Below are 27,884 nucleotides of genomic sequence, written 5' to 3'. Positions count from 1 at the left end.
TAATTATTATTCACTAGGGGTCTTTAACGTGCACGCACATAGCACAGCCCTTAGGCATACCTGCATTTCATCATCCATTGAAATGTGGTACTCACGCGCCGATCCGCAATCTCAGTTTCGGTGACTGCTGGCTTCGCTCTTTTATATTATCGGGGATTAGAGCGGATCCAGAAAAAGCGACCAGCGTGACAGGCTATTACAACTGGCTACGAATATGGTCCTTTGAGTGGTCGCTTGAGCTCTCAAATGCATTGTCCCACAGCCTGCTTAATTCTGGAATTAATGACCTCCTTAAAACAAATAAATTATGATGAGTTAAACGTATTTTGATTTCTTTCAAACTCATTACAATTGTTGATGATGTTTCTCAGTTCTTTAATAAAATTCGGTGTACAGCGGTGCAGTCTGCGAACGCTTTCGCGCGAGGCCTATTATGAGAGAACTGTGGCCAAGAAGAATTACATAGAATTCGTCGACTTGCGCAGAGATTAGCAACTGCTGCAAAGTGTCTCATCCGCCTCACACAGCACGCACATAAAATGAAGTTCACCGCTATCCACGTCACTTGCATAGTGCAATTAAGCTCTGTGGAAGCCTTGCTGCGCTGGCTCAATGTAGACCGCCCGACTGCAGTGTCGGGGCACCCGAGATCGATCTCAGCTGCGGAAACCCCATTTGAGCGGAAGCCAAACGCGAAGCAGCTGTTTAATGCGCGACGTCAGTGCAAGTTACCCTCCTCCCCATCGTCGTCATCGTTCGGGGCCGTATTGGCGTCCCAAGAAGCCCGATTCGCTTTGGTAAGCTGCATAACCGAATAATAGAAAGGCTTCTAAATTTTAATCAATACATATATTTAACCGGCATCGTGGCACTGAGAAAACAGGCCACTAAGTTTCAAGCCGAAGCAAAGACAACACGCTGCAATGACAGAAGTGCGCTTTTCCCGAAACACCGTATCGGTGGGCTCAGACGCCGTCGGCACACAGTCTGATGCGCTTCACTGCAATGCAAGCACAGTGCCTGTGCGCTTCTGCACTGTAGCAGACGCCACGAATCACCGCCTCCGGGCCCCTGTGCACTTGCGCCGCTTAGTTTCGATGCACTCCGCAGAGCGCGGCCACGCTGATCCGTGTTCGCACATATTCTGAACGACCCTATACACTGCTTCGTGTTCATTCATCTCAAACTTACTGCGCTTTTACTGTTTCTCTCAGCGGAGTTGACAGTCAGGTACCCAAAAACACAGAAAAGTCAAACACGCAGAAGACATGCACACATGTGTAGGTGTGCTTTGCAAGAAATGCTGGATGGATTTCGCGTCCCTGCCTCGGATATCCATTGAGGTCAGACAATAGGCAATGGGGCCAGTTATGGGTCGGGTAGCAGCATCGCACCGCTGCCACCACTTTTTACGATGCAGGGGGGCATTGTTGGGCCGGAGAGGGGATGAGGAACGATGGAAGCTTGACATTTGGGAAAAACACAAAAATGCGGGTTTGCTGGCACTTTGAAGAAACTTATTTACATAATTTAGAAAAGAGAAAACAGTCAAAAATTAAAAGTTAATATTGTTGAGCCAACTGAATGAGCCTTGTCGCCAGTGCCCAGAGCATTCGTTTTCACTCAGGACGCTTGTTAAATACCCCAAGGTTCCGCCCGTTCACCAGGCGGGGGTCAAGACAATATGTGGCGCATTTCTTCATGTTGAGAAAATTTGCACATAGCACTTAGCAAGCGGAGGCACTTGTGGGAATGGGTAAGGAGGATTCACAGGTCCGCTGCTCTAGAGCACCGTGGTGCAAGCGTATTGCAAGCGGCACGTGTCTATCGAAAACACCGGTGCCGCGCTCTGGGCTACAACTGCGGTTGACTCTCTCCGGTGGGGGGCTCTTGTCAGACTCGATTAATTACTGGAAGGCACCGTTACCCTCTTCCCGTCGTCAGTCCATCATCGGTCACTTCTTGCAGGGAACCAGTCAAAGGTGGAAGGTCAATTGCATCGAACCGAGGGTGGGAAGAATCCCACAGGCTCCTTCCCAGCCAGTCATCCTTTTTTGTGCAGTCGTCGGCCACCTGATGACGTTGTCGAAATTGCCATGGCTGTTGCTGCGCCACCGTGGTCATTCCTGTCAATGGAATCTGCACCTTAATCCTCTTCGGCTTGTGTGCATTCCGTTCATAACAGGCCCAACGCGGACGCCACCGAAAGCTCCCCACTTGACTTTCAAACAAAAGGGGTGCTGTCTAATCTTGTAAACCGAAGGGCAGTCACACAGAACAAGCAGGGATGGAGGACTAAAGCTAGTATACCAAGCGGAAGGGAGAAAAACCTCTCAGAGGAAATGGAAGGAGAGGAGCATAGAAAAGTAGCTTGTTTGCCATATATGTAACTCCAATATAATGAGTCTTTTATAAAAGAATTGTTTGCGGTTATGTGTTCCGGGGATGGTGCCTCACAACAATCTTGGTAGAGGACATTTTCAGCCAGAGGGTGGTCGGGGCCTTTTAAGTAGTGGCTGCCGGCTGGCGTGCATGTGTGCTCTGCCAAATTTGTTCAAAATTTTTATTCTCTAAGGAGGTCATTTTCATTTGACAGCTGAAGACGGAACTGAACCTTGTGTCTGTTGATTCGGTCGTTGCCATAAAGCTTGGCGCTCGGGCCGTCTGCCAGAAGTGCCTAAAAAAGAGAAATTTCCCAGTGTAGATTATCATGCCTGCACACACAGTGTGGTGCCGACATGCAAGGCCAGATTGTAATGCCTTTCATTCGAGTGCTAGCCCTGCAGTAAAAGCGATAGCATACAGACATGACGTGCACCTAAATTTGTACAGTACACGCACTTCAGAAAAATGTTCAACCAGCCGATGTGCATGCTTGTCAAAATTATGCGTGCATTACTTGCTGGCAGCAATATTAACAGCTGGAGGGCGGCAGACTACAGTTGAGCGGGACATATCCTGGTTGTTTTCTCCTTACAGCCCACGAGAATTAGTTCACAAACAGAAATTGCAACTACCACAGGAGAGTCACTATAGGCAGGGTCGATCATTGGCGTCCAAGTAATTAGTGTATAGTTAACAAATGTGCAATAATCTGAGACTACAGCATGTTGTTTGAGCAGTGCATGCGCAGTTTTTCCCTGCTCCTCCTCCTCCTCATCACCATCAGCCTCACTGCACCCACTGCAGGACAAAAGCCTCCAATATCTTTCCAATTAACCCTCCAATGTGGGGTCAATTGCAAGTCTTTAGAGTGCGACAGCACGTCATATATGCTTTTGAGGATATCTCGAAGCTTACATGCAGACTTCATGACAGTACACAACGCACTGAAGGACATATACTTGTGTTGTCGCCGCCGATGTATGCATCTGAGCGCAAGAGTCTGCGGCTGCCCTCAATAACTAACGTTCTTTTGCTCTCAAGGATCAGATTTCTACCATACGCATGCGAGCAATGAGACGCAACAGCACGCAAAGCAGCAGAGGGCACTCGCCTTCTATGATCTATGGACAGCCTTGGCGCCATGATTGCCAGCAGGCTGGTTCTGGCAGTGACCAGTTAACGTGAGCATGATGCACCTTCCTTTCAAGAGTGAATTTTCTGGCAGCGAACAGGCTTCCGAGCACGGCAATTTCAAAAAGCCAAATGATAATTTTAAGATGTATGGACACCTAATTCTGGTGGCACGTTTTCTTCTCTACAATAATGCAGAAGACACTACTATGAATGAATCATTATGTGGTGTTTGCCTGGAACCTATAAATAATTTCTAATCGAATTTTTCTGTCGTGCTGTCTCGGTTTCAACAGCCAAGTGAAGACTGCGACATCAAGATGTTTTATGTGACGTGAAGCATGATAAAAAAATGCGGTATAATTGCTGCTTGATCGTTTTAATTCACTACAGTGTTGAAGCCAGCCTTCCTCAGTAGTCTGAATGACAAATGTAGCATCACCGATTATATTGCAGTTTTTCATGCCTCGCGTGACCTATAAGCTCACTTTGACATCATAGTCCCCATTCAGCTCTTGAAACTGAAACGGCACGAGAAAGAAATTCGATTATAAATTATTTAGTAGTCATGGGAGAATCTTCATCATCATCAGCCTGATTACACCCAATGCAGGGTGAAGGCCTCTCCCATGTCTCTCCAATTAACCATGTCTTGCCAGCTGCGCCCACCTTATGCGTGCAAACTTCTTAATTTCATACGCCCACCTAACCTTCTGCCGCCCCCTGCTATGCTTTCTTTCTCTTGGAATCCCTTAAGGACCAACAGCTATCTTACCTTCGCATTACATTCCCCGCTAAGGCAATTTTTTCCTCTTGATTTTGGCTAGGATGTCATTAACCCGCGTTTGCTCGCTCAACCACTCTTCCTGCTTCCGGTATATTAAAGAAGTATAGACACCTAATTTTGATGGCATGTTTTTTCTTCAATGACGCAGAAGACGCTACTACGCATGAATTACCTACGACTGCTAAATAATTTATAATTGTTTTTCCTGTCATGCTGTTTTAGTTTCGGTTTCAACAGCTGAACGATGGCTGTGACGTCAAAGAGAGCTTTTCCTTCACGTGCACGAAGAAAAATATCCTTAGAATCGCTGCTTCATTATTATAATTTACTGCAGTGCTGAAATCAGCCTTCCTCAGTTGCCGGAATGACAACGAATGTGCAAGCAGTGATTATATTGCTGTTTTTCATGTCTCATGTGACGTGTAAGCACACGTTGACGCCATTGTCCTCGTTCAAGTGTTGAAGCCGAAACTCGACAAAAAGAAATTCGATTATAAAATATTTAGCGGTCGTAAGAGAATACTAGCTGGTCCTCTATGTATAATAATGCCTTACGCATCATTATAAACAAGAAAACATGCATCCAAAAGTCAGGTGTTATAGTCCTTTAAAGTTACGCCTATCATTTTTCTTTCCAAGGCTCACTACGTTGTCCTCAACTTAAGCTGAACCCCTTTTGTTAGTCTCCACGTTTCTGCCCATAGGTGGGTACTGTTAAGATAGAGCTGTTGTACACTTTTCTCTTGAGGGATATTGGTAAACTGCCATTGATGACCTGAGAGACCATGACACATGCGCCCCATCGCAATCTTGTCCTTCTAGTTATTCCCTAATGATCTGGATCAGTTGTCACTATAGACACCTGCCTTAAATAGACGTATTCCTTTACTACTTCCCTTACCTCGCTACCAATTGTGAACTGCTGTTCCCTTGCTAGACTGTTAAGAATAGGAGAATACCACAGGGTAATCCATGTATAATAATGCCTGATGCCTCATTAGCAAGCAAAAAACACACACCTAAAAGATAGATGTTTATACTCCTTTAAAGCTAGTTGGTGCATTACAGAATGTGACAGCCACCAGCCACCTGTGTTACCAATCAAACCATTTAACATCATATTTTGATATATTGATTTAAATCAAGTTTTTTTGTGTTCTAGTTAATGGTGTTTCATTATTTCTTTGCTCCTTATGTGGAAAAAGTATTTCTCTGGACTCTGACCAGGCTCAAGAAGTGTAATGTGATAGCAAACACAATATGTTTGAAAATCCTCTGAATTTGCCCTTTATTGTACCTGGTACATAAGTCTTTTGTAGCAACTGTGAACACTTTTCATACTTTGCTGTCTTCCACTTGCATGGATCCAGCTGCACCACAGAACCCGGATATCTTGCTGAGGTCAGCAGCCAGGTATGAAGGGGTCGCATATTTAGAATGTAAAACAGACAATTGAGCTCTGGTGCCTCATCGGCAAGTGGTGACGAAGGAGCAAAACACGGACGGAAGACGAGGCTGACAGAGTTCAGTTTGGCGCTCAGGAACGCTTGGCCACCGGGGTGCGCTGTGCTAACAACGATTGTGGCTGTCCACACTTCTTGTTTGATTTGCGTCTTTATACTTGGTGGAGGGGCTGGGCACGCCGTGCTAACAAGAAGTGCTGACGGTCACAACCTTTGCTATCACAGTGCACCTCGGTAGCAAAGCATTCCTAAGCGCCAAACTGAACTTTGTCCGCCTCGTCTTCCGTCTGTGTTTTGCTCCATCTTCTGCACTGGGCGCTGGGGCATCAAAGCCCAATTGTCGATCTTACAAGAATGGCTTGGTAAGCTTGAAATGCTTTCAGCTCTCATCCTTGATAAATGCAGGCAAACAATCTAGAAACTGGAAACATGGGGATGAGGATCACTGCACACTTCTCGGAAATGGGAAATTTTCCGTCCGAATGATATGAAGCAGAAAATTATTGCCTGCAGAGCAGCCCTAGGCACAAATTTAACCTGTCGCAGTTCAGAGCAGCTTTGTTTAGTGATGACTTTGGTCGAAATCTAGTTTTTGTTTGTGTTCTGGTTGTTGACGTTTCATTATTTTGAAGCACTATTTCTTTCAACTGAGACAAGGTTCAAGAAGTGTATAGTGATAGTAAACTCAAAGTGCTTTAAAATCCCCTGGAGATGCCAATTAAAGCAACACTGAGGAGAAATTGAAGTTGACTTATATCGATAGAATACCAGCTCCTGATCACAATAACGCCACTCTTACTGAAAAACAAAGCTCTTGTAAAGGAGAAAATAGCAAGAACCAAAATACAGGTATCGCCGCCACAGGGCAATCTCGCAAGTACAAGCGTGATAACGTGATTGGAAAAGAGACGCTACCTTGGAAGAATTTTCCTTCTTACATGAAGCTGCGAATCTCTGAGGCTGACAAAGGAAGGTTGCGCGGTTCAATATTGAAGTAGGTTTTGTTTTAAAACCAATAGTGCAATTTTATCACACAAGGAAGGCAGACAAAAGACAACCTCAATTTCGGAAGCAAAGAAAGCCGATGCTTGGCAGCGCCACAGGCGGCCAGGAGAGTTTCGATTTGTTATGGCGCTTCACGTTTATGAGCGTAGTGTGCCTCATGGTTTTGTTTTTGACGCGTCTCGATTTACAAGCGTCGAACAGCAGGGGAGCTCCAAGTGCCACTTCAAGTGCTAGTTAACCTTTGAAGGAGCCTGTTAAGGCTGTCAGATGATCGCCGCGGACGATGAAAAACTATGATGGCACGATGGTCGGTGATCGTACAAGGCAGTTAACAGTACAAAAGAGCACTTGTGTCTCCGCACGCTCGCCCAGCAAAACTTTCCTGGCTGTGCCAGTCAACTTCAAACTACGTAACAAAAATCGTTTGTTAAAGACGGGAGACAAGGTACAATGCAGTTAAGAAAAATATGCTGATGGCCTAGCTCTGTTAGGCCAACATATACGTAGCGAAAACGCGGAGACTTCTGCATCAGAAGAGTTCATTGACTAGATGCGCATTTAATCTTCCACAGGAACTCAGCCGTCGTGGCGGAGTCGTAGCCTCTCCGCCTTAAACTACAAAGGCCCTAGTTCGATTCCGATCTGCGGCAAAAGTTGTTTTTTATTCAGTGAGTGGGCGGGGGGTTTCAGTGGCGCGCATAGATGCCGCCATCGAATACGTTGGTTAGCGGTTAAGCGCAGGCTCTGTTAAAGGGGCAGTGAGGAGAACTCTATCAATTTTTTTTGTTAGCAAAATCTGATAGTTCGGCATTTCACGGCTTTGTTGCCGCCTGTCCGGGTGCGAAAGATGCATTTATTTTAAAGAAATTTATATTCGAAGTTGAAAATGTGTTTTTCACCATTCCAATTCAAACTCGGGAACACTTATGACATCGCGGCGCACTCTTATGACGTTTAAGGACGCAGTGACGTGAAACATGACGTAAACCACAGACTCTGTGATTTCTCGCGGCCAGCGGTGTGGTCGAGCATCAGACGAAATGAAAGCTACTGCCACCGAACGTTGAAGGTATCTATCGGGGGTCGCTACCATCGCTTCGTTTACGTTTGCACCGGAGTCTTGAGAGCGTTACGATGAATCCCGTTCCCGAACCTTACGACGAAGTTCTCGCAAAAACTCTGGCCTGCATTTCAGCGACCTCAGCCCCACAGAGAGTGCGATGGTTTTGAGGGAGCACGGTTTGGTTAGGCGCCGGCGGGTCGTCTCCCCTTCCACCGTGAGCAGCTGTTGCAAATTAAACATCATAACCCCAGTGCAGAGAGCCGCGAGGGGCCATTACAAGGTCGGCGCGTCGCTTCCATCAGAGGCTGGCCGGGGCATTGGGGCCAACGGATTGCGATTCCTTGAACGACGCGGATGCACGCTGTAGCAGGCGGCGTCGAGGTCTCCCACGGTTGCAAGGAAAAGGTTATTTATTTTATTTTTTGCCACAAAAACGGTTGGGTGTTCAAGGGCGCACGCGCATAAAGTCGGCGGCTTGCAATTAAAGCCGACGTTTCAACGGCTTCCACGGGTTTCCGGTGGTACGGTGTCTACTGGATCGGGCTCTCTCTCCCACTTGCATGTACCTTCAGATGTGTACTGTGAATGGAATAAATTAGCCGAGAGCTCTAAAAGAACAGCTCCGCCCAACTGCCGAAGCTATTGAATGAGGTCACAACACGTACCTCGCTGCTGAGCCGAATCGGTCCGGCCGGGCCGGCGGCGGCTGGCGCACTCTTCGTGAAATAGAGACATGCTCCAAGTCTCCGCCAATGCGGTCAGAGTGCGCCGAAACCGCCGAACGCATCGGCGGTCAAGCACAGTTAGAGTATAGAGGGTCTCGCTTTAGTCGACGTGACGTCGTCATGAAGCGCGCGCGCGCGCATTACTCCGGAGTGTAAACGCGCCTTAACAGAGCCTGCGCTTAACTGCTAACCAATGTATTCAGTGGTGGCATCTATGGGAGCCTCTGAAACCCCCCGCCCCCTCACTGAATAAAAAAAAAAACAGTGAGAGGCGCTCGTAATCGATCCAGAGCTTTTGTAGTTTGAGGCGGAGACTCTACCACTCCGCCACGACGGCTCTAGATTTAATCATGAATAAAAGCGCATCTATGAATGCACTTTTCCAATGCAGTGGACTCAGCGCTTTCGCTACGTATATCCTGGCCTAACACCGCTAGGCCATGAACAATTTTTCTAAACTGCCCTGTACCTTGTCTCCCGTCTCTAACAAACGATTTTTGTAAAATAGTTTGAAGTTGACTGGCACAGCCAAGAATGTTTCGCTGGTCGAGCGTGCGAAGACACAAGTGCTCTTAATACTGGGAACTGCCTTGTACGATCACCGACCATAGTGCCATCATAGTTTTTCGTCTACCGTGGCGATCATCTGACCAGCCGTTACAAATCGAAACTCTCCTGGCTGCCTGTGGCGCCGCAAAGCATCGGTTTTCTTTCCTTCCAACATTCAGGTTGTATTCTGTCTGTCTTCATGGTGTGATAAACGTGCACTATCCGTTTGAAAACAAAACTTACGTCAATATTGAACGGCGCAGCCTTCTTTTGTCAGCCTCATAAAATCGTTCTTCCATGTAAAAAGGAAAATTCCTCCAAGGTTGTGTCTCTTGTCCTATGGCGTCATCACGCTTGCACTTGCGAGATTGCCCTGTGGTGGCGATACCTGTATTTTGGTCATTGCTATTTTCCACCTTACAAGATAGCTTTGTTTTCAGTAAGAGTTAGGTTTTTGTAATCAGGAGCTGGTATTCTATCGATACAAGGCAACTTCAATTTCTCCTCAGTGTCGCTTTAATGCGCGTTTATACTCCAGCTTAATGCGCATGCCGTCGCGTCGGCCAAAGCGAGACCCTCTATACTCCAACTGCACTTGCCCGGCGCCGCGTTCGGCGGCTTAGGCGCACTCTGACCGCACTGGCGGAGACTTGGAGCATGTCTCTATTTCGCGCCGAGTGCGCCAGCCGCGCCGGCCCGGCCAGACTGATTCGGTTCCGCGGCGAAGTGCGTGTTGTGACATAATTCAATACCTTCAGTAGTTTGGCGGTGCTGTTCTTTTCGACCTGTCGGCTAATTTAATTCATTCACAGTACACAAATGAAGGTACATGCAAGTGGTCGAGAGCCCGATTTAGTGGACCCTGTACCGCCGGAAATGCGGGGAAGCCGTTGACGCGTCCGCTTTGCTTTCAGTCCACCAACTTTAAATGCGAGCGCCCGTGAGTACCCTATTGAGAAATCTCGTATATATGTGTTAAATGTGTCTCATATATACGCAATTATTGGATATGTGTCCACATATATGGTCGTATGAATACGTGCTCGTATGGCATACGCATTCTCTCCACGTATGGCGAAACACATATACACGGGTGATACGTGCCTCATATATACGCTATTGGATATGTGTCACTCCCGTCCCTCGTATATACGAGGGCCACGTAACCTTCGTAAAGATACGAGGGCCTCGATTTGGGGATACAATGGCCTTGCAACACGTACTCTGGTGTACAGTTAATAGCTCTGAATATGTAGGCTACCTGAATGAACTTGCAACCCTTCAGTGCAGCAAATGCTGCTTCCCAGCACTAAATACCAGGCTGCAGTCAATGAAATAATTTTTCTTGCTGCCTTTATTTTATCACTTTTATCTGACTACAGTCATTGACTACAGGGGCAGGTGCAGGCGATGATTACTTGATGTTCCTCAGCATGTCCGCCAGGTAGCAATTCAACTGCTCCGCGCATTTTCTCATCCTCGGCAGCTTGTGCAGCTTTGATGTATGCATCAAATGCATCTGAAAGAGTATTAATCATGACAAAATTGAAGACATTCAGGTGCTGTAAAATAAAGGTATTTAAGTCGTGCACACTTAAATAAACAAATGCCTTTGTCAGTCAGGAAATGTACCTAAATAAAAGAGGCTTACTGCCCACAGCTACTAGTTTTTCTGAGCTCATCCGAGGCTTCTGCCCGGCACCAGCCTTAAGGAATTGCCGGCATACTGAGCCATGATGCTCCTTCCCCGAACGCTCTTTCCCCTAAGGCTCTTCGGGGAAGGAGCATCACCAGGAAGGAGTGTCACTTTTGTGGGGAACCCCACAAAAGTTTTGTGGCGTCCTTGCAAAACAGGAAGTCTCGACCTTGGGAAAGAAGCGTGCGCCACCGCTCTGCACTGACAATTTCCGTTCCCGAGGTGGACCTGCAATAAAACAGCTGCAAATATGCTTTGTATAAAGCCCTATAACAGATTGGGGAGAGTTATTATTTGCCACATTAAAACTGCTAAAATCCTATTCCTCAGGACTCATATATGTAACATTACGAAAATGGCAGTTTTCCTTGCAAACACTACTAATGATAAAATATGACACATCGCTCTCTCCTTCGGAGTGAGCAGCGCGACGGGCCACCAGGTCACGTTTATGTGCAGTCATATACGCTGCCTTTGACAACATAGATGAGCCTTTTTATCTCTACTTCAGGCTCCACTGCACCCTGGCAACAGTAATGCTGCCAAATATTCGGAAGCACAGAACTAACAGATGAAAGATTATGAATATTTAAAACACAGCAATTAAATCTTAGTACAAGAGGCTGTGCTAATTAGAACATGAAAGGTGAAAGGTTGTGGTCATGGTCTAGTGATCTAAGAGTTCATTAAGCAAAGCTGCCCTGAGCTGTCACAGGTTCAAACTGTGCCTGGGGCTCCTGTGCAGGCAATTTTTTTCTGTTCCATGCCATTTGGATGGAAAATTTCACGTGTCTGAGAGGTGTGCACTGATCCTCAGCCCTATACGTTTCCACAGTTTCTAGATTGTTTGCCTGCAGTTACCAAGAACGAGAGCTAAAAGCATTTCAAGCTTACAAACTAGTTCTAAATATGAGAAGCCATCGTACCTGGCCATTAACCTCAGCAAGAACACCTGGATTCCATGGTGCAGCAGGACCCATGCTAGTGGAAGCCTGGAAAGTGTGCAAAGTGTCGGTGAAGTCTTAAGGCCAAAGGCTTTTCGCCTCAGCCGCATAACAGAGCCATTACAGCAATAATAAAGACCAAGTGACCTTGAAATGCTAGCAGGTTTCTTCTTGCGATACAGAAGGTTCCTGCTTGACTACAGTTTTGAATGATCCGCTACATGAATTATTCTAGGAACATTGATTTCACTGCAGCTGAATGCTGTAGCCTTAAAACTTTTGACCTATACTGTACATGGTACGTTAAAGGGACAGTGAGGAGAACTCAATCAAATTTCTTTTGTAAGCAAAATCTGATAGTTCAGCATTTCATGGCTTTGTTGCCGCTTGTCCGAGAGCGAAAGATGCATTTATTTCAAAGAAATTTGCATTCGAAGTTGCAAACGTTTTTCCCGCCACTCCGATTCAAACTCGGGAACTCTTATGACATCACGGCGCACTCTTATGACGTTACAGGACGCAGTGACGTGAAACATGGCGTAAACGCAGACTCCGTGATTTCTCGCGGCTAACAGTGCTGTCTAGCAGCAGCCAAAATGAAAGCTACCACCGCCACACGTTGAAGGCATCTATCGGGGGTCGCTACCATTGCATCGTTTACGTTTGCACCAGCGTCTTGCCAGCGTTACGATGGATCCCGAGCCCGATGACAAAGTTCTCGCAAAAACTCCGGCCTGCATTTCAGCGACCTCTGCCCCACAGAGCGTGCGATGCCTTTGAGGGAGCACGGTTAGGCGCCTGCGGGTCGTTCCCCCTTCCGCCATGAGCAGCCGTTGCAAATTAAATATCATAACCCCAGTGCGGGGAGTCGCGAGGGGCCAGGACAAGGTCAGTGCGTCGCGCCCATCGGAGGCTGGCAGGGGCTTTGGGGTCAACAGATTGTGATTCCTTGAACGGCGTGGTTGCACGGTGCAGAAGACGGCGTCCAGGTCTCCCACGGTTGCAAGGGCAAGGTTATTTATTTTTTTGCCACAAAAACGGATGGGTACTCAAGGGCGCTCGCATTTAAAGTAGGCGGCTTGAAAGTAAAGCTGACTCCTCAACGGCTTCTGCGCGTTTCTGGAGGTACAGGGTCCACTGGATCGGGTTCTCTCGCCCACTTGCATGTACCTTCCGATGTGTACTGTGAATGGATTAAATTAGCCGAGAGCTCGAAAAGAACAGCACCGCCCAGCGACCGAAGCTATTGAATTATGTCACAACGCGCACCTCGCCGCGGAACCGTATCAGTCTGGTCTGGCTGGCACAGCTGGCGCACTCGGCGCGAAATAGAGACATGCTTCAAGTCTCCGCCAGTGTGGTCAGAGTGCGCCTAAGCTGCCGAACGCGTCACCGGTCAAGCGCAGTTGGAGTATAGAGGGTCTCGCTTTGGCCGACGTGACGTTGGTGTGCAGTGCGCGCGCATGCGTTACGCCAGGCTATAAACGCGCATTAAAGGGACACTGAGGAGAAATTGAGGCAGCCTTGTATCGATAGAATACAAGCTCCTGATCACAAAAACGCCGCTCTAAATTACTGAAAACAAAGCTCTTGTAAGGCAGAAAATAGCAAGAACCAAAATACAGGTATCGCCAGCACAGGCCAATCTCGCAAGTACAAGCGTGGCGACGTCATAGGACAAGAGACGGAGGAATTGGAGGAATTTTCCTTTCTGCATGGAAGCCACGAATCTCTGAGGCTGACAAAGGAAGGCTGCGCGGTTTAATATTGAAGTAAGTTTTGTTGTAAAACCTATAGTGCACTTTTATTGCACAAGGAAGACAGACAAAAGACAACCTGAATGTTGGAAGCAAAGAAAACCGATGCTTGGCGGCGCCACAGGCGGTCAGAAAGTTTCGATCTTTTATGGCGCTTCGTGTCTATGAGCTTTGGTTGCCCCGTGGTATTGTTTTTGACGCGCCTCGATTTACTAGCGCCGAACAGCAGAGCAACTCCAAGTGCCGTTTCAAGTGCTAGTTAACCTTTGAAGGAGCCTGTTAAGGCTGGTCAGATGATCGCCACGGTCGATGAAAAACTAAGGCGGCACGACGGTCGGTGATCGTACAAGGCAATTCGCTGTATAAAAAGCACTTGTGTCGTCGTACGCTCGCCCGGCGAAACATTCCCAGCTGTGCCAGTCAACTTCAAACTACTTAACGGAAATCATTTATTAGGGACGGGAGACAAGGTACAAGGCAGTTAAAAAAATTGATGGCCTAGCTGTGTTAGGCCAGGACATACGTAGCGAAAGCGCGGAGACTTCTGCATCGGAAGAGTACATTCACTAGATGCGCCTTTATTCATGGTTAAATCTTGAGCCGTCGTGGCGTAGTGGTAGAGTCTCCGCCTCAAACTACAAAGCCCCTTGTTCGATTCCGAGCTTCGGCACAGGTTTTTTTTTTTTTCAGTGAGTGGGCGGGAGGTTTCAGTGGCTAGCATAGGTGCCGCCACTGAATACGTTGGTTAGCGATTAAGCGCAGGCTCTGTTAAGGTGTGTTTACACTCCGGAGTAATGCGCGCGCGCGCTGCATGGCGACGTCACGTCGGACAAACCGAGACCCTCTATGCTCCAACTGTGCTTGACCGCCGACGCGTTCGGCAGTTTCGGCGCAATCTGACCGCACTGGCGGAGACTTTAAGCATGTCTCTATTTTGCGAAGGGTGCGCCAGCCACCGCCGGCCCGGCCAGACCGATTCAGCTCTGCGGCGAGGTACGTGTTGTGACGTCATTCAATAGCTTCGGCAGTTGGACGTAGCTTTCTTTTCGAGCTCTCGGCTAATTTAATCCATTCACAGTACACATCTGAAGGTACATGCAAGTGGGCGAGAGAGCCCGATCCAGTAGACCCCGTACCGCCGGAAACGCGCGGAAGCCGTTGAAGCGTGGGCTTTACTTTCAAGCCGCCAACTTTAAACGCAAGCGCCCTTGAGTACCCATCCGTTTTTTTGGCAAAAAATAAAATAAATAACCTGGCCCTTGCAATCGCGGGAGACCATGATGCCGCCTGCTGCACCGTGCAACCGCGCCGTTCAAGGAATCGCAATCCGTTTGCCCCTAAGCACCGGCCAGCCTCCAATGGGCGCGACTCACCGACCTTGTCCTGGCTCCTTGTGACTCCCCGCACTGGGGTTATGATATTTGATTTGCAACGGCTGCTCATGGCGGGAGGGGGAAACAACCCGCCGGCACCTAACCTAACCGTGCTCCCTCAAATGCATCGCACGCACTGTGGGGCTGAGGTCGCTGAAATGCAGGCCGGAGTTTTTGCGAGAACTTCGTCGTCAGGTTCGGGAACGGGATCGATCATAACGCAGACAAGACGCCGGTGCAAATGTAAACGAAGCGACAGTAGCGACCCCCGATAGATGCCTTCAACGTGCGGCGGCAGTAGCTTTCATTTCGGCTGCTAGACCACACTGCTAGCCGCGAGAAATCACGTCTGCGCTTATGTCACGTTTCACGTCACTGCGTCCTGTAACGTCATAAGAGTGCGCCGTGATGTCATAAAGTTCCCGAGTTTGAATCGGAGTGGCGAGAAAAACTTTTTCAACTTTGAATCCAAATTTCTTTGAAATAAATGCATCTATCACTCCCGGACAGGCGGCAACAAAGCCTTGAAATGCAGAACTATCAGATTTTGCCCCTTTAACAGAGCCTGCGCTTATCCGCTAACCAACGTATTCGGTGGCGGCATTTATGTGCGCCACTGAAACCCCCCACCCACTCACTGAATAAAAAAAAACCTGTGCCGAGGCTCGGAATCGAACCAGTACCATTGTAGTTTGAGGCGGACTCTACCACTCCGCCACGACGGCTCAAAATATAACCATGAATAAAGGCGCATCTAGTGAGTGCACTCTTCGATGCAGAAGTCTCCGCGCTTTCGCTACGTATATCCTGGCCTAACACAGCTAGGCCATCAATTTTTTTTAACTGCCTTGTACCTTGTCTCCCGTCCCTAATAAATGATTTCCGTTAAGTAGTTTGAAGTTGACTGGCACAGCCGGGAATGTTTCGCCGGGCGAACGTACGACGACACAAGTGCTCTTTATACTGCTAACTGCATTGTACGATCACCGACCATCGTGCCATCATGGTTTTTCATCGACCGCGGCAATCATCTGACCAGCCTTAACAGGCTCCTTCAAAGGTTAACTAGCACTTGAAGCGGCACGGAGTTCCTCTGCTGTTCGGCACTTGTAAATCGAGACGCGTTAAAAACAAAACCATGAGGCACACAAAGCTCATAGACGCGAAGCGCCATAACAAGTCGAAACTCTTCTGGCCGCCTGTGGAGCCGCCAAGCATCGGCTTTTTTTGCTTCCAACATTCAGGTTGTCTTTTGTCTGTCTACCTTGTGTGATAAAAGTGCACTATCAGTTTTAAAACAAAACTTACTTCAATATTGAACCGCGCAACCTTCCTTAGTCAGCCTCAGAGATTCGCAGCTTCATGTAGGAAGGAAAATTCATCCAACGTGGCGTCTATTGTCCAATGACGTCATCACGCTTGTACTTGCGAGATTGTCCTGTGGCGGCGATACCTGTATTTTGGTTCTTGCTATTTTCTACTTTACAAGAGCTTTGTTTTTCAGTAAGAGATGCGTTTTTGTGATCAGGACCTTATATTCTATCGATACAAGCCAACTTCAATTTCTCCTCAGTGTTCCTTTAATTGGCATCTCCAGGGGATTTTAAAGCACTTTGAGTTTACTATCACATTACACTTCTTGAACCTTGACTCAGTTGCAAGAAATTATTCTGCAAAATAATGAAATGTCAACAACTAGAACACAAACAAAAACTGCATTTCGACCACAAAGCCATCGCTAAGCAAAACTGCTCTGAGCTGCCACAGGTTAAAATTGTGCCTAGGGCTGCTCTGCAGGCAATTTTTTTTCTGCTTCATATCATTCGGACAGAAAATTTCCCATTTCCGAGAGGTGTGCAGTGATGCTCATCCCCATGTTTCCAGTTTCTAGATTGTTTGCCGGCATTTATCAAGGATGAGAGCTAAAAGCATTTCAAGCTTACAAAATCATTCCTGTAAGATCGACAAGTGGGCTTTGATGCCCCAGCGCCCCGTGCTGAAGAAGGAGCAAAACACAGGCAGAAGACGAGGCTGACAAAGTTCAGTTTGGCGCACAGGAACGCTTGGCTACCGAGGTGCGCTGTACTAGCAAAGATTGTGGCCGTCGACACTCCTTGTTAGCACTGCGCACCCAGCCCCTCCACAGGTGTAAAGACGCAAATCAAAGAAGAAGTGTGGATGGCCACAATCTTTGTTAGCACGGGGCACCCCGATAGCCAAGCGTTCCTGAGCACCAAACTGAACTTTGTCAGCCTCATCTTCCGTCTGTTTTTTGCTCCTTTATCAGCACTGGCCGATGGGGCATCAAAGCCCACTTGTCTTACATTCTAAATATGCGACACCTTCATACCTGGCTGCTGACCTCAGTAAGATATCCGGGTTCTGTGGTGCAGCAGGATCCATGCTAGTGGAAGACTGCAAAGTATGAAAAGTGTTCACATTTGCTACAAAAGACTAATGTACAAGGTAAACTAAAGGGCAACTTCAGGGGATTTTCAAACATATTCTGTTTACTATCACATAACACTTCTTGAGCCTTGTCAGAGTCCCGAGAAATAATTTTTCCAAATAAGGGGCAATGAAATAATGAAATACCATTAACCAGAACACAAAAAAACTTGATTTCAATCAACAGATTTAATTATGTTAAAGGGTTTTACTGGTAACACTGGTGACTCACATTCTGTAATGCACCAACTAGCTTCAAAGGAGTATAAACACCCATATTTTGGGTGTGTGTTTTTGCTTTCTAATGAGGAATCAGGCATTATTTTACATGGATTACCTTGTGGTATTTTCCAATTCTCAAGTCTAGCAAGAGAATAGCAGTTCCCAATTGGTAGCGAGGTAAGGGAAAAGGTAAAGGAATACGTCTATTTAAGGCAGGTATCAATAGTGACAACTGATCCGGACATAAGGGAATAACTAAAGGATAAGATTGGGATGGAGCGCATATGGCAGGGTCTCTCAGGTCATGTATGGCAGTTTACCAATATCCCTCAAGAGAAATGTGTACAACAGCTGTATCTTACCAGTACCCACCTATGGGGCAGAAACGTGGAGGCTAACAAAAAGGGTTCAGCTTAAGCTGAGGACAACGCAGTGAGCCACGGAAAGAAAAATGATAGGCGTAACGTTAAAGCAGTATAACACCTACCGTTTGGGTGCGTGCTTTCTTGTTTGTAATGACGCATAAGGCATTATTATACATGGAGTAGCAGCTCGTAATCTCTTACGACCGCTTAATAGTTTATAATAGCATTTATTTTTCGTCCAGTTTCGGCTTCAACACTTGAACAAGGACAGTGACGTCAATGTGTGCTTACACGTCATGAGACATGAAAAAACAGCAATATAATCGCTGCTTGCACATTTGCTGTCATTCCAGCAATTGAGGAAGGCTGATTTCAACACTGCAGTAAATTAGAACAATGAAGCAGCGATTCTATGGACATTTTTTCATGGCTCACGTGAAGGAAAAGCCCTCTTTGACGTCAGAGCCATTGTTCGGCTGTTCCAAAACTGAAACAGCATGACAAGAAAAAACAATTATAAATTATTTAGCGGTCGTAGGCAAACATCACATGGTGATTCATGCATAGTAGCGTCTTCTGCATCATTGAAGAAAAGAAAACATGCCACCAAAATTAGGTGTCTATACTCCTTTAAGAGACCGGAAGCAGGAAGAATGGTTGAGGGAACACACGCGGGTTAATGACATCCTAGCCAAAATCAAGAGGAAGAAATTGGCTTGAGCGGGGAATGTAATACGAAGGTAAGATAGCTGTTGGTCCTTAAGGGATTCCAAGAGAAAGAAAGCATAGCAGGGGGTGGCAGAAGGTTAGGTGGGCGTATGAAATTAAGAAGTTCGCAGGCATAAGGTGGGCGCAGCTGGCAAGATATGGTTAATTGGAGAGACATGGGAGAGGCCTTCACCCTGCATTGGGTGTTATCAGGCTGATGATGATGAAGATTCTCCCATGACTACTAAATAATTATTAATCGAATTTCTTTCTCGTGCCGTTTCAGTTTCAAGAGCTGAATGGGGACTTTGACGTCAAAGTGAGCTTATAGGTCATGCGAGGCATGAAAAACTGCAATATAATCGGTGCTGCTACACTTGTCATTCCGACTATTGAGGAAGGCTGGCTTCAGCACTGTAGTGAATTAAAACGATCAAGCAGCAATTATATCGCATTTTTTCCATGCTTCACGTTACATATAACCTCTCTGATGTCACAGTCTTCACTCGGCTGTTGAAACCGAGACAGCATGGCAGAAAAATTCGATTATAAATTATTTATAGATCCCAGGCAAACACCACATGATGATTCATTCATAGTAGTGTCTTCTGAATCATTGTACGGAAGAAAACATGCCACCAAAATTGGGTGTCTATCCATCTTTAAATCTTTAAATTATCATTGGGCTTTTTCAAATTGCCGTGCTCGGAGAGCCTGTTCGCTACCAGAAAATTCACTCCTGACAGGAAGGTGCATTATGCTCACATGAACTGGTCGCCGCCAGAACCAGCCTGCTGGCAATCATGGCGCCAAGGCCGTCCATGGATCACGGAAGGCGAGTGCCCTCTGCGGCTTTGCTTGCTGTTGCGTCTCATTGCTCGCATGCGTATGGTAGAAATCTGATCCTTGGGAGCAAAAGAAAGGACATTAGTTATTGAGGGCAGCCGCGGACTCTTGCACTCAGATGCATACGTCGGCGGCAACAACGCAAGTATATGTCCTTCAGTGCGTTGTGTGCTGTCGTGAAGTCTGCATGTAAGCTTCGAGATATCCTCAAAAGCATATGTGACGGGCAGTCGCACTCTAAGGACTTGCATTTGACACCACATAGGAGGGCTAATTGGACAGCGTTAATTGGAAAGACATGGGAGAGGCTTTTGCCCTGTAGGTGTAGTGAGGCTGATGATGAGGAGGAGGGAAAAACTGCACATGCACTGCTCAAACAATATGCTGTAGTCTCAGATTATTGCATATTTGTTAACTACACACTAATTACTTGGACGCCAATGATCGACCCTGCCTATACTGACTCTCCTGTGGTAGTTGCAATTTCTGTTTGTGAACTAATTCCTGTGGGCTGTAAGCAGAAAACAATCAGGATATGTTCCACTCAACTGTAGTCTGCCGCCCTCCAGCTGTTAATATTGCTGCCAACAAGTAATGCACGCATTATTTTGACAAGCGTGCATATCAGCTGGTTGAACATTTTTCATAACTGTGTGCACTGTACAAATTTAGCTGAACGTCGTGTCTGTATGCTATCGCTTTTACTGTAGAGCTAGCACTCGAATGAAAGGCATTACAACCTGGCCTTGCATGTCGGCCCCACACTGCGTGTGCAGGAATGATGATCCACACTGGGAAATTTTTCTTTTTGATGAGTCAAATGCAAAGTGAAGTATGCATACGTTATTTCTCTGGTATTTTAAGCACTTGTGGCAGAAGATCCGAGCACCAAGCTTTATGGCAACGACCGAATCGGCACACGCAAGGTTATGCTTCATCTTCAGCTGTGAAATGAAAATGACCTCCGTAGAGAATAAAAATATTGAACAAATTTGGCAGAGCACACATGCACCCCAGCCGGCAGCCACTACTTAAAGGGCCCCGACCACCCTCTGGCTGAAAATGTCCTCTACCAAGGTTGTTGTGAGGCACCGTCCCCGGAACACACAACCGCAAACAATCTTTAATAAAAGACATTATATTGGAGTTACATATATGGCAAACTAGCTATTTTTTCATGCTCCTCTCCTTCCATTCCCTCTCAGAGGTTTTTCTCCCTTCCGCTTGGTCCACTAGCTTTAGTCCTCCCTCCCTGCTTGTTCTGTGGGGCTGCCCTTCCTTTTACAAGAGTAGGCAGCACCCCTTTTGAAGTCAAATGGGGAGCTTTGGGTGGTGTCCGCGTTGGGCCTGTTATGAACGGAATACACACCAGCCGAAGAGGATTAAGGTGCAGATCCCATCGACAGGGATGACCACGGTGGTGCAGCAACAGCAGCGGCAATTTCGACAGCGTCATCAGGTGGCCGAAGACTGCACAGAAAGAAAGGATGGCTAGCTGGGAAGGAGCCTGTTCCTCCCACTCTCGGCTCGATGCAAATGACCTTCCCCCTTTGACTGGTTCTCTGCAAGAAGCGACCGACGATGGACAGATGACGGGAAGAGGGGAACGGTGCCTTACAGTAATTAATCGTGTCTTGACAAGAGCTGCCCTGACCGGAGAGAGCCCAACGCAGTTGTAGCCCACAGCGTAGCACCGGTGTTTTCGATAGACACGTGAATAATAATTATCACCCCTCGTGAATAAAAATTATCAGAGGCCCTATCCGTGTCTCACGTGGCCCGATTCGCTTTGGTAAGCCGCATAACCGAAGAATAGCAGGGCTTATAAATTTCCAGCAGTACATATATTTAACCAGTATCATGGCACTGAGAAAACAGGCCACCGAGTTGCAAGCCGAAGCTAAGACAACGTGCTGCAATGAGAGAAGTGCGCTGTCCCGCAACGCCTTATCGGTGGGCTCGATACAAAGCTCTCTGTTGCTGAAGGCAGCCTGGCTGCTCCCCCAAACAATAAATATTTTAGACAACAATGCGAGGAGGCAATACGAAAAATGAAACTTTGACCTGACATGAAGCACACAATATATGAGAGAACAAAAAACAGAACGATGCTTCCATTCCACATGCGGTTCTCTAGTGTCCTACGCAATCTTTTACAATGGTAGCATTCAAGCAATATCTCTATATTACAATTCAAAGATCCGCTACAAAGCTCTCTGTTGCTGACGGGAGCCTGGCTGCTTCCCGCAACCATAAATATTTTATACACACACAAACAGAGACGCCTGTCTGGCTCTGAAGTATGCTGCTATGTTATGTACATATTGCGACTGGTAAGCGTGCGAGTGGCAGTATCAGAGGCATCCGCAGTAAAACTTCGCTCAGTACATACATGTATCTGTGCAACTGTTGTTGATGGCTCAGACTTTTCAAGGTCCATTGCAGTGATTTTTCTCTTCGACATTCTCTGGATAAGCTCCGCTTTTGTTACTGGAACACAAGAAATGAGAGATAAAATAATGAAAGCGACATCAAACACAGGGCAAGCTACAGAAACGGATCAGTTAGTGTGTCGCGTTCTTTGCTTTCCAAAAATCATATGATGCGAAAAATTAGCAGATCTGAACACAGCCGATTTCTCCCTGCCTCATGCAATTACTTGAATTCATGAAAAAAATCATTATATATTATTTCGCTCAGAGTGACGCTTACGTCGAGACCTGCTACAACGCGACCACGCAGTTTTTCCCTTCCTTGGGAAGCATGCGCTGGGCTGCTGCGTGCTCGGATCGCAATCACAGAGAGGAAGTGGTATCGTAAGCGTTCTGCAAGTGCTCGCAACAGTAAAAAAGCATGTGCATCGACTTTATGTAAAACGCCACCAAGCTTTGCTAAAAGCGTTAGGCTTGACTGTACACGCATCACACGTTTGGCACTTCTGAAATCTGACCACGTAGCGAAGTAACTGCAAAACTCACCTCCAAGCTCCATTACTTGGGCGGAATAGAATGCCTTCTCATCTTTTCCGCCGAGCCAGTAGACGTCCTTTTTTTCGCCAGGTCGCTAACGCCAGTCGGTGAGGCATCATGGATAGGTGTAGCGCAAAGGAAACAAGGACGACATAGAGACTTGTACGATAGCTTTTGCGCCGTCGGTCGAAGTATTTCACGTATGCATAGCTCGCCGCAGCTGACGAACCCATAGTGGAAGTGTCACATGTGGCTGCAAAACACACAATCTAATAACTGTAACAACCACACACACCGACACGAGTGACGACGCAAACGTTGTACGCAAACGACCGCAGACTTGGATTGGCTTGGCGACGCGCACCGCACAGGGCACTGCATACGATGATGATGATGACCTCTTCTTTACAAACCAGAATAATAAATACGTTTTATTCGTTCAATTTCGCCTGTTTGTTTCCTGCGGCAGAACTTGCGTCTCCGACCGTGATCTCTATACCGCTCCATGTCGCAGCCTCCTCGTGCAGCGCATCCGGCCATCCAGTTGACTGCTGATTGACCGCATGTAGTAGCAGACGACGCGGGGCTCTACACACCATGAAATACTTATAGTTGAAAAGTTACAAATACTACTTTGAAGGGGAAATAGTTATGAGTTCCGTGTCAAGCTGTGCCACAGAGCGTTGGTCCAACTTAAGCAGAACGACTGCAGAACCAACAAGCCCCTCAAATCGGTCTTGCACCTGTGACTGCCCATGGAGTGTGAATAGGGTGGCTTAGTGTAACTCTATGGGCTCTATCATGTATGAGCTTTATGGTACCGCTGTAACCTAAATGTTTGAAGTGTTCTGCGATTTTTGATCACCACTGCATTAAACAAAGTAGTCGCTACGTGACAAATCGCCTTCGGTTTCGGTTTCAAAGCTGGAAGCTATAGTGGCGCGCGGTGCCTGATTGTGCTTTGCGCTTTTTACTTAGTGCTTTAAGCAGAAAGTTTTGTGTGGCTTACGACAATCAGGAAGCACCTATAAAGTCTGGGCCTAGCCGTCAGACGACGCTAGAACATTTTCAGTTTAGGTTTCGATATATAAAAGCTCCTGTTGCGCGGCATCATAAATAACGCTTGGCCCTTCCCTGTTCTCTGCTCTGTAAACAGCAACTTCTGTGTTATCTACGATAAAATAAACACTTCTTTTAGAACTCCCCTAAATGCAGCAAGTGCTTGAAAAGTCTGTAATTGCTGCAAAAAAATATTTTCTTGCACGGTGCTCGGTAGATATCATAAGTACTATATTGCCACTGACCTGAAATCAGCGACTTAGGACCAGCAGAGGGGGGAATATAGATTGCTGAATAGGTAAATTGATGCACTGAAAGAATTTATGTTAAGAAATCAGAAGTGTGCAAGGTACGAGGAGGAAGAGGCTCTCAAAAATAAACTGCTAGTGTGAGCTAGAACACGGAACTGGGTAGCACAACCGCGCCCTCGATCGAGGTGATCGAGGACCTCTATAATTATAGTTTCGCAGTGTTCTCTGGCACACCGCTGTCGCGTCTGGGTCGTAATGGCAGCGGGTGAAAGTTTGGGCTATGCTCGAGACAATTAGTATAGCGAGGGACCCCGGAACTCATTTTTTTTTTAGTGGGAGGGCAGGACTTCGAGGTTATTTTGTTATTTATGTATTTAATGCTCATTTACATAATATATATATATATATATATATATATATATATATATATATATATATATATATATATATTCAATGTTTAAAGCTTGATGCAAAATATCACGATGCGGTGACGGCACTCCAGCTGTCAGGAAGACAATGAAAAGGCTTCCAAAATTAACTGTTTAAGGGGCTGACTCACGCCCACTAAGAACTGAATTACACGGCGGCTGCAATAGGCTTACTCATGCGTGCTCGGCGGTCATCGGCCTGAATGCCATGCAGTTCTTGGTCGTGCTGAATTTAAAGCTGGCAAGGAACCTTCGAGATAGAGAACCAAAAGCAGCAAGAATCTGGAAAAATATGGAATCATTTGCACGTGGCCATGATCAACGCCATAAGTCTGGTCGCACCTCGCATTCCAAAACAAAATGATAAAGCCGCGTGCCGGAGGTTGTCAGTGCGAACGAACAAACGGTGCAAAGATTTATGGCAATATAAAATTAATTGAAATGAGGAGCTTATAGGTGGGAAGCTGTACGCACGAGGAGTGATCAATTCCATTAAAAAAGCCTGTGCATAGTTTGTTTAAATTCTGCTAATCGTGATCATGTACACGGTCACGTCGATATATAGTCGATCGAATTCTGTAGGGACATGACCGGTTTAGGTTACTCATATACCAAATGTTTTACAACTGGCTACTAATCCAAGCAGCTCATGCAGCCCCACTGTGCTTTGAATTAAAAGAGGTTAGAACTAATATGTGTTTCAATTTCTAGAAATCTGATCCAAGTAGAAGCAAATGGAGATTGGGGGGGGACATCCCCCCTGAAAAATGTGGGGGGGAGGCGACCTTCCCCATTGCCACCCCCCTGTTCCGTGGTTCTTGAGTATAGCCCACCTGAACTCAGGTAGGCAGCCCTATAGATACGTGATCGGCCCACTGGAGTGGGTATATCTCGCATATTTTATATCTGATATATGTCGCAAAGCCGTTGTCTATTGGTAAACAAGTTTAAAACATCCGAGGTGTTCTGAGAGATGTTCGATCCAATGAAGCATTCGGTCAGGCAAGATCTTTGAAGGCAGTTCGCAGTGTATACCGGATTGTTTTTTTCCGAATATATAGCTTTCGTCGTACTATAGGAACTTTTTGGAATTCGTTTATTGACATATCTAAAAAAAACCTTCATTTTTGCAAGAAAAAAAACCACACACGGGTAGGCGGCCCTATAGATACGTGATCGGCCCGCTGGAGTAGGTATATCTTGCATATTGTATATCTGATATTGGTCGCAAAGCCGATGTCCATTGGTAAACAAGTTTGAAACATCCGAGGTGTTCTGAGAGATGTTCGATCCGACGAAGCATTCGGTCAGGAAAGATCATTGAAGGCAGTTCGCAGTGTATACCGGATTGTTTTTTTCCGAATATATAGCTTTCGTCGAACTATAGGAACTTTTTGGAATTCTTTTATTGACATATCTCAAATAAACCCTTAATTTCTGCAAGAAAAGAAAAACACACACGTGTAAGAGGCCCTATAGATACGTGATCGGCCCGCTGGTGTGGGTATATCTCACATATTCTATAACTGATATTTGTCGCAAAGCCGATGTCTATTGGTAAACAAGTTTGAAACGTCCGAGGTGTTCTGAGAGATGTTCGATCCGACGAAGCATTCGGTCAGGAAAGATTTTTGAAGGCAGTTTGCAGTGTATATCGCATTGTTTTTTTTCCGAATATATAGCTTTCGTCTAATTATAGGAACTTTTTGGAATGATTTTATTGACATATTATCAAATAAACCCTTCATTTCTGCAAGAAAAAAAAAACACACACGGGCAGGCGGCCCTAGTAATAGAATGGTTAACAGAATAACAGAATGGTTAGAAAGGGCCAAAGCAACATATTTTTACTAAGAACAGAAATTATGTGGACATGTCCTTAGTGTTCCTTTGAGAAGCAGTATTTTCTTTTGAGTGTTGTGTTAACTATAGTTGAATACAACTCAAGAATGAAGTGGCAAATGCTTCTCTATAATTCACTTTGCAAGTTGTTTGCATGGAAGGTACGACAACCTGAGCCAATCAAGATGGCGCACACTATATAACTGGGTTGCTGCCTGCCTACCACACCCGTTGCCTTGTGACAGGTAGCTCCATTTCTGTGAATGAAGGTGTACTAGTGTTTCGGCTGTTTATTTCTTCAGCAGGTGACACATGTCTTTTTATTTTTATGTTTGTTTTCAGATTGGCGACATGTTCACACAGTGAAGAGGGCATATATGGCCCACTTTTCTTTTTGTCATTACCTGTCCATATTCAGTTCTTTAGTTGTCACGTCACCGTTGTTTGGATGGACATTTATTTATGCACTCCATTGTGGTCTATGCCAAGGAAGCTGAGTCAAATCCAGGCGAGAGCAGCCACATGTTGATATAGGTGAAGTCGAAAACACGCCTCTTTTCTGTGCTTTGTCAGAGCATATGCAGTTGAAGTTAATCTGGAGCCCTCTACCATGGCGTCTACAATAGCTCATTAGAGACATTGTCATTCTCATTTTTGCTAATCTCATTGTGGCAGTGCTCGATGTGCTCGGCTTGTATACGCAGACGTTTAATGGATCACATTGGCCTGTTAACGGGCTCACATCTCATCGTCATCATCAAAACTCTCATGCACTGCTGATTGTGTCCTCCTCCTCTATGCTCATTACAATGCCTGGTCGTTTGAGAGGCATCTGCCACTTCATTCTTAAGTTGTATTGGAGTATAGTAAATATGGAGAAATGTAACAAATATTGTATGTCACTTGCTGCTGTGTTGTTCGTGTGGTCTGTGTACAAAAATCTTACTCTTGTTCCATGATATAGTATACATGTAGTGTTTTTGTGTATTATGTAGGTTTGTTTCATTAAACAGATGGTATTGGTGGATTCTGTTTATACAAGGGTAGATCAGTATATTTTTACCTCCTGGTCTGTAACACATTTATCACCTCGTGAAAGGGAAAGACGTTACAATGAAATGAAAGTTTGATGTTCCCACTTTTCATATTTTCATTTTGCACATGGCACCACTGATATTGAAGTAGTCACAAGGAAAATGTTAGTATACATCAGTGTACGGTTATAACAGTTTTTCGAAACCAAATTTTGGATGGCAGAAGGTGTTCTCCCTATCATTATCCACCATCGAATGAGTACAATTTATGGTAATGGGTATGTTATGTTTCCAGTCAGAAGGTGGATACAAACTGTACGTACATGCAAGATCCAGCTGTGTTGAGTGTGAAATACGAGGAGTGCAGTGGATGCCAACTGTCTGCATCTCGCATCTGAGCTCGTGGCACATGTGGATGAATTTATTTGTGATGATTGTCGCATTAAGCAGACGGTTATTGCGGGCATTCTTTAACTTGAGGATGCTGAAGGACCGTGCGCTTTTTCTTAATGTTTGTCCTAAAAAAATCCATCTTTTAAAGTGACAATGCTTGGCATGACAACAAGTTAGGTGGCAATACCGCCGTGTTGAATTAGCTGCAGTTTCGGGATGTTCTGCATCACCCACCAATAGTTCTGACCTAGTGCCTTGTAGCTACTGGCTATACCGTAGCTGAATAAACATTTGAAGATCTTTAGTGTCCAGTTGGGGTCATCAGCCTCATTCTTCTCAGAGGGCATGTAAACGACAATAATGCATCGATGATGCAAGGGCATCAGTGTAAGTGGGGGACGATATCAAAAAATGAATTACACCTCCGAAAAAAGACATCTG

This window comes from Amblyomma americanum, chromosome 1, assembly GCF_052857255.1.
Source record: "Amblyomma americanum isolate KBUSLIRL-KWMA chromosome 1, ASM5285725v1, whole genome shotgun sequence".
Classification (NCBI taxonomy): Eukaryota; Metazoa; Arthropoda; class Arachnida; order Ixodida; family Ixodidae; genus Amblyomma; species Amblyomma americanum.
The sequence above is the reverse complement of the archived record's forward strand: the minus strand, read 5'-3'. Positions refer to the sequence as shown.